Source organism: Bos taurus, chromosome 9 (genome assembly GCF_002263795.3).
Source record: "Bos taurus isolate L1 Dominette 01449 registration number 42190680 breed Hereford chromosome 9, ARS-UCD2.0, whole genome shotgun sequence".
Lineage (NCBI taxonomy): Eukaryota > Metazoa > Chordata > Mammalia > Artiodactyla > Bovidae > Bos > Bos taurus.
The window spans coordinates 7,337,639-7,345,693 of record NC_037336.1 but is presented as its reverse complement, the minus strand read 5'-3'; positions in this window follow the sequence as shown (position 1 = coordinate 7,345,693).

Below are 8,055 nucleotides of genomic sequence, written 5' to 3'. Positions count from 1 at the left end.
TTTTTATTATTACACATTTGAACATTTTGTTTCTTTTATCTTTCTTTATGTGGTCATCTTTTTCTCATCCTTAGAAAATTTTATTTTATTTTGTCCTAGTGATGCAACTGACTGTCTCATTTAATTTTGGCCTTACTGAACCAGAGTTACATAGATTACCCACTGGGGCCAATTTACTTTCTTAATACATTTTTCCTTTTCTCTTGAAGTATTGTTGATTTACAATATTGTGTTAGTTTCAGGTGTACAGAGTAATGATTCATTTGTGCATATACATATATGTGTAATATCTAGATATTCCTTTTAGATTCTTTTCCTTTATAGGTTATTACAAAATATTGAGTATCGTTTCCTGTGCTGTACATTAAGTCTTTTTTGGAATTTTCTTAATACTTTAAAAACATTTTTCCTGGAAGATAAAATGATCTATTAAAAATTTCAGTGTCTTTTGGAGCGAGATTTGTTTACTGAAACCTCTTGTGCATTACCTGCATTTTAATACTGTATAGCATTTGACAGTTCCAACTTACAGAGAACGCATTTCCTCACCTAGGCTGTTCTTTGATTTTGCTTTTGGAATTTAAGTCTCAGGCAAATCTTCCATTTCCATATCAACACTGTCTCTCTATGATCTTAGTTGCTCTACTAAGGTAAAAATTGGTAAACAACTCCTTCCAAAATTCTCTTTTCAAAACCTACCTAACCTTCTTAATTGATGCTTTCAGTGTCAACATCTGGAAGAATTTCTTTACATCCCAGAGTCTGCTCAGCAGTTTAATTTCCAGATTGCAGGCAGGGCACCCAGGTGACATGTTAATCCTTAGAACACTAACTATAAAGGAATTATTCAGCAACTTAAAAAGACAAACAAAATACGAATATGATATCAGCTATCTAAATGCATCTTCATATTTTCTTTTTAGGAAAGGGAATAAGACACACCATGGATTTTATTAATCTTTTTTCTCTGTGCCTTTCTTGAATCACACTGAATTAGAACTAGTAAAACTCAACTTAATCTTCCAAAAGGATATAAAAATGCAGATTCCTACCAATATATTAAGTTTTCTAATAGGCTAAAAATGAAGTATCCTCATTGAGTATATTACCCTCTGAATTATTGAACATGTCAAACATAGGAAGAATTTGATGCTTCACACATTCAACTCTGTTTTATTTTACTCAAAATTTCATGCTGTCCATATGTCAGAAACTCCAGTAACAACAGAATATATACTGAGTCTCAATTTTGTTTTCTTCAAGAAATTAATTTATAAAATATAAAGAGAATCTAGATTAAGTACAAGTATTAGCAGCGATAAATCCTTCAGTTTATCCACTCTCCATTTTTCTACAGAAAACTCTATGGAATTATAAAATAGATTATGGATTTTCATAAGTATAAGCAACACCAGAAACAATTTACTCCTGTATTTCTGAAACTTGCCCCATCATCAGTGTCAATGAGGGTTTTCATTAAAATGTACATTCCTAAGACCCTTCCTCAAGGATTCTGATTCTCTAGATTATACAGAGTTAAATTTTTGACCTCAAACTCAAGTGATTCTTATGATCAGATAGTTCAGTTCAGCTCAGTCACTCAGTCATATTCTACTTTCTGTGACCCCATGGATTGCAGCACGCCAGGCCTCCCTGTCCATCACCAACTCCAGGAGCTTGCTCAAACTCATGTCCATTGAGTCAGTATAATGCCATCCAACAGTCTCATCCTCTGTCATCCCCTTCTCCTGTCTTCGATCATTCCCACCATCAGGATCTTTTGCAGTGAGTCAGTTCTTCTCATCAGGTGGCCAATGTAATGGAGCTTCAGCATCAGTCCTTCCAATGAATATTCAGGATTGATTTCCTTTAGGGTGGACTGGTTGGATCTCCTTGCAGTTCAAGCGACACTCAAGAGTCTTCTCTAACACAACTGTTTTCTTTATAGTCCAACTCTCACATCCATACATGACTACTGGAAAAACCATAGTTTTGACTAGACAGACTTTTGTTGGCAAAGTAATGTCTCTGCTTTTTAATATGCTGTCTAAATTGGTCATAGCTTTTCTTCCAAGGAGCAAGTGTCTTTTAATTTCATGGCTGCAGTCACCATCCACAGTGATTTCAAAGCCCAAGAAAATAAAGTCTGTCACTGTTTCCATTGTTTCCCCATCTATTTGCCATGAAGCAATGGGACAAGATGCCATGATATTTTTTTTTTTTTGAATGTTGAATTTTAAGCCCACCTTTTCACTCTCCTCTTTCACTTTCATCAAGAAGCTTTTGAGTTCCTCTTCACTTTCTGCCATAAGGGTGGTGTTATCTGCATATCTGAGGTTATTGATATTTCTCCCACAATCTTGATTCAAGCTTGAGCTTCATCCAACCCAGCATTTCACATGACGTACTCTACATAGAAGTTAAAAAAAGCACAGTGACAGTATACAGCCTTGACATACTCCTTTCCCAATTTGGAACCAGTCCGTTGTTCCATGTCCAGTTCTAACTGTTGCTTATTGATCTGCATACAGATTTCTCAGGAGACAGGTCAGGTGGTCTGGTATTCCCATCTCTTTCAGAATTTTCCACAGTTTGTTGTGATCAAAGGCTTTGACATAGTCAATAAAGCAGAAGTAGATGTTTTTCTGGAATTCTCTTGCTTTTTTGATGATCCAGTGGATGTTGGCAATTTGATCTCTGGTTCCTCTGCCTTTTCTGAATCCAGCTTGAACATCTGGAAGTTCTTGGATCACATATTGTTGAAGCCTAGCTTAGAATTTTGAGCATTACTTTGCTAGCGCGTGTGAAGAGTGTAATTGTGTGGTGGTTTTAACTTTCCTTGGCATTGCCTTTCTTTGGGATTGGAATGAAGACTGACCTTTTCAGTCCTGTGGCCACTGTTGACTTGATCAGACAAATTTGGGAAATAACAGCATAGCTCAAGGTCCTCACTTTACAGATGAGGAAACAGACACAGGTTTGAACAGTGAACTGCCCAACGTTACCCAGCTGGGCGAAAACCGAGTTGAGTTGGGAAGATGGTTATTCATGGCCTCTTACTCCTTCCCATTTCCAAAATCATTTCTGTTTTGACATTTATATCTCAATTCGTGAAACATGATTATTCATCCAGTTCTGCTAAGTAGATTTTTTTTTTCATTATATAAGATTATTTGAACAAAAAATATACCATATTATTTTCTCTTACTTGATGCTAGGATATAGGCACTGCTTATCTTGTTGCCCTGGAACCTGCATTATAGCTCCGGATAGTGGACAACCTTCACATGGCAGGAAGCCATCTGGTGACCCCTTTTAACTGAGCCTGGACAGAGAGTTGCATAAATATCTTGTAACCTCTGAGAGCTTTGATGGTGCACTTTGAAATTAATTAAAATTGTTGATGGAATTCATGGAAGTAGAAGAAGGCTATTCTTAAAACTAATAAATTTTTAATGCTTCCATTTAAGAAGAATATTTATTATGTCTTTGTTCCTGAAATATACTTGCTGTATTTGAAATTATCAAAAAGATCATTATAACCTACAAGGCAAAGATAACCAAATGCATTAGTGCTATAGTATAGGTTTTGAGACAGACCAGTGTTTGAATTCTGACTTGGCTTTCTAGTGACTGTTTAGGCACAGGCAAGTCACTGCACATCTGAATCTTAGTATTTTCAAAAATCAGTTATTAAAACAATACCGCTTATTTCACATCATTGTCTTGTAGATTAGTGATGACGTGGGAAGTGCTAAATATGGTGGAGGAAAGGAGAAGGGCTTCATTTATAAGAATACATAATTATTATAATTATGGCTTATATAATTGTAATAAATTACTATTATAATAAATTGGAGAAAGAAATGGCAAGCCACTCCATTATCCTTGCCTGAAAAATTCCATGGACTGAGTAGCCAGGCCTGCTACAGCCCATGGGATCGTAAAGAGTCCGACACGACTGAGCAACTTAACTAACTTAACTTATTGTAATAAATGGTAATGATTAGCACTATTTCCAAGCACATTGTATAACTCTGAGTCATCTATATTGATGCACTCATGCTGAGTCAAGCAGTGGTGATATAAGTCTGAGAACAAGAGTTTCATGTTCTCAGGGCCAAGGAGAGGTTAGACTCAGAACACCAGAGCTGAAACCAACTAGGCAGGAAAAGGGGCCCATTGGAATATTGTATGAGTCCTCAGTTATATTTTTTTAGACAATAGGCTGGGCTTGTTGTATCAAATATTCCAAGCACTTGACAGAGAAAAGTTAAATTGAGCTAACATCACACTGTTAAAATATAATTATTTAAGATTATTTGGCTATATATATTTTTTCCTTGAAAAACAAAATAAAATCCATATATAGAAAAATATTTGAATTATTTTTCTAGAGATGGTAACATTCAGGTAATAAACTTTGCCATCTGAATTATTATCAATAAATCCTAAACATATTTAAATTCTTTTCAAAAATATTACTTGTATGATAGGATATAAATTAGGTTTCATAGATCTAAATATCTAAACATAAATCTGTCTTCATACATGGATATAGTATTCAGTTACTGTGTGCTTGCTCAGTCGCTCAGTCATATCTGACTCTTTGTGACCCCATAAACTGTAGCCCGCCAGGCTCTTCTGTCCATGGAATTCTCTAGGCAGAAATACTGGAGTGGGTTGCCATTTCCATCTCTGGGGATCTTCCTAACCCAGGGATCGAACCTGCATCTCTTCGGTCTCATGAATTGGCAGGTGGATTCTTTACCACTGAGTCACCTGGGAAGCCCATTTAATTATTAGTGACATATAAAACCAGCATTCAGATATATCCTATTTATGTTGAATATTTTTATATAATCAGACTTGGCTAATGAATAATAATTCAGGAACAATGTTATCATTTTAAACTTAAATTTAGTTTTATATCTGTGAAAATAAGAGAAATAAAATATCAAGAAATCTATTAAAATTCTTCTACAGGTAAGAAAATGATACTGGACTCTTAACCTACTTTTCATTTCTGATTATTTAATTATTTAATAAAACCTTAATTTTCAAGGTGGCAGAAGAATGGATTCAAGACATATTTTTAAATTTTTATATTTTTCAATCTATGTGATTAAAAAGTTTGCTGAAAGCGGGTATGAAAGTAAAGTTCTGGTCTGAGATGAGCATTTCCAGCTAATATCAAGCTATTCATAACCTCATGAAAAACTTTCAGAGAATGTGACTTTGGTAGTATAATTGAGTGCTTCCATAATAAAACCCAAGTGGTTGGAAAATTAAATTTCCATAGTGTTCTTACAGTAAAAAGTACATTCTAATAATCATTTAAAACTTAGTTTATATGAATTAAAGTTTAATATTAAACTCTAGCTGTTTTTAGGTATGACTTTTAGAAGATGTTAGATGGTGTTAAGTGCCCACTGTTATGTACTGCTAAATAGTGATGCTTTTCAAGCAGTTACTGGGTATAAGTGTTAATTGATATAACCACCAATATTTTGTTTTGATAAAAATTGTTAAATGTATCAATTATTTTAATGTGAAAATAAAAAAAATACTCATGGGCACTTTTGAAAAGAATGTTTTAGAAATTGTGAGGCAAATACTTCTTACCCTTCTGCTGCTGCTACTGCTGTTGCTGCTAAGTCGCTTCAGTCGTGTCCGACTCTGTGCGACCCCACAGATGGCAGCCCACCAGGCTCCCCCGTCCCTGGGATTCTCTAGGCAAGAACACTGGAGTGGGTTCTCCATAAATAATCACCATGTAACCATGACATTAAATTCTTATATCATTGATTGTGGAGTTCATAAGATTTCAGAGCTTCACTAAAATGCAATATAAATTTTAGAATCAGGTTGTCTCCCTTGTTACCTAAAGAAAATTAACATTGAGATCTGAATAGCATATCAGATCTAATAAACTGCAGCAGAAGACTTTTGTTCTTCTTTGTAGTTTCATGTCTGTTGGAATATGGACTGGAGACAGATTTTAGGTTTAACAGACCTCATTTTTTATTAAATTCCTAAAACATCTGTTTGTTATTTTCAGTATTTTAATTTATGCTTTCTTTTTAACACAGATATTTTATTTCCACTTTTTCTCAGCTTGTTTAGCTATAAATTTATCTAAGAGATATAGTTATCAGATAAAAGAACACTTGAAACCTATGTATGAGAAGGGAATATTTGAATAAACTGCTAGAAACGAGAAAGAGCCAGTTGGCTTAAGTAATCTGGTGAATAAGGTAGCTTGAGCTTTGTTACCATAGGCTCTGCTATGACAATGGCTAGAGAAAGTGATAGGTGAGAGACAGGTGATGGATAGAGAGATGAGAGATGGGTGGCAGGTAGATAGATATGTATATATATACATGCAGACAGATGGATGATAAGCAGATGATAGACAGAGAGCCAGAGTAGATGTCATTAGGAGTCTTCTATGGCTCCTCATATCTTAAAAGAATACTTCAAAAACCCAATATCACATCTGTGAAGTGTTTATATATCGCAAACCACCCAACAAACAATTTGACATTACACATTCATGAGGGCATGGAAACCCACTCCAGTATCTTGCCTGGAGAATCCCCATGGACAGAGGAGCCTGGCCAGCTACAGTCTATGGGGTTGCAAAGAGCTGGACATGATAGAGCCTTGGAGTATGGAATGAAACAGGCAAAGGCTAATAGAGTTTTGCCAAGAGAACGCACTGGTAATAGCAAACATTCTCTTCCAACAACACAAGAGAAGACTCTACACGTGGACATCACCAGATGGTCAACACCAAAATCAGATTGATTATATTTTTTGTAGCCAAAGATGGAAAAGCTCTATATAGTCAACAAAAACAAGATTGGGAGCTGACTGTGGCTCAGATCATGAAGTCCTTATTGCCAAATTCAGACTTAAATTGAAGAAAGTGGGGAAAATCACTAGACCATTCAGGTATGACCTAAATCAAATCCCTTATGATTATACAGTGGAAGTGAGAAATAGATTTAAGGGCCTAGATCTGATAGACAGAGTGCCTGATGAACTATGGACGGAGGTTCGTGACATTGTACAGGAAACAGGGATCAAGACCATCCCCATGGAGAAGAAATGCAAAAAAGCAAAATGGCTGTCTGAGGAGGGCTTACAAATAGCTATGAAAAGAAGAGAAATGAAAAGGGAAGCAGAAAAGGAAAGATATAAGCATCTCAATATAGAGTTCCAAAGAACAGCAAGGAGAGATACAAAAGTCTTCCTCAGTGATCAGTGCAAAGAAATAGAGGAAAACAACAGAATGGGAAAGACTAGAGATCTCTTCAAGAAAATTAGAGATACCAAGGGAACATTTCATGCAAAGATAGGCTCGATAAAGGACAGAAATGGTATGGACCTAACAGAAGCAGAAGATATTAAGAAGAGGTGGCAAGAATACATAGAAGAACTGTACAAAAAAGAGCTTCATGACCTAGATAATCACGGTGGTGTGATCATTCACCTAGAGCCAGACATCCTAGAATGTGAAGTCAAGTGGGCCTTAGAAAGCATCACTATGAACAAAGCTAGTGGAGGTGATGGCATTCCATCTGAGCTATTTTAAATCCTGAAAGATGCTGCTGTGAAAGTGCTGCACTCAATATGCCAGCAAATTTGGAAAACTCAGCAGTGGCCACAGGACTGGAAAAGGTCAGTTTTCATTCCAATCCCAAAGAAAGGCAATGCCAAAGAATACTCAAACTACTGCACAATTGCACTCATCTTACACGCTAGTAAAGTAATGCTCAAAATTCTCCAAGACAGGCTTTAGCAGTATGTGAGCTGTGAACTTCCAGATGTTCAAGCTGGTTTTAGAAAAGGCAGAGGAACCAGAGATCAAATTGCCAACATCCTCTGGATCATGGAAGAAGCAAGAGAGTTCCAGAAAACATCTATTTCTGCTTTATTGACTATGCCAAAGCCTTTGACTGTGTGGATCTCAATACACTGTGGACAATTCAGAAAGAGATGCGAATACCAGACCACCTGATCTGCCTCTTGAAAAATCTGTATGCAGGT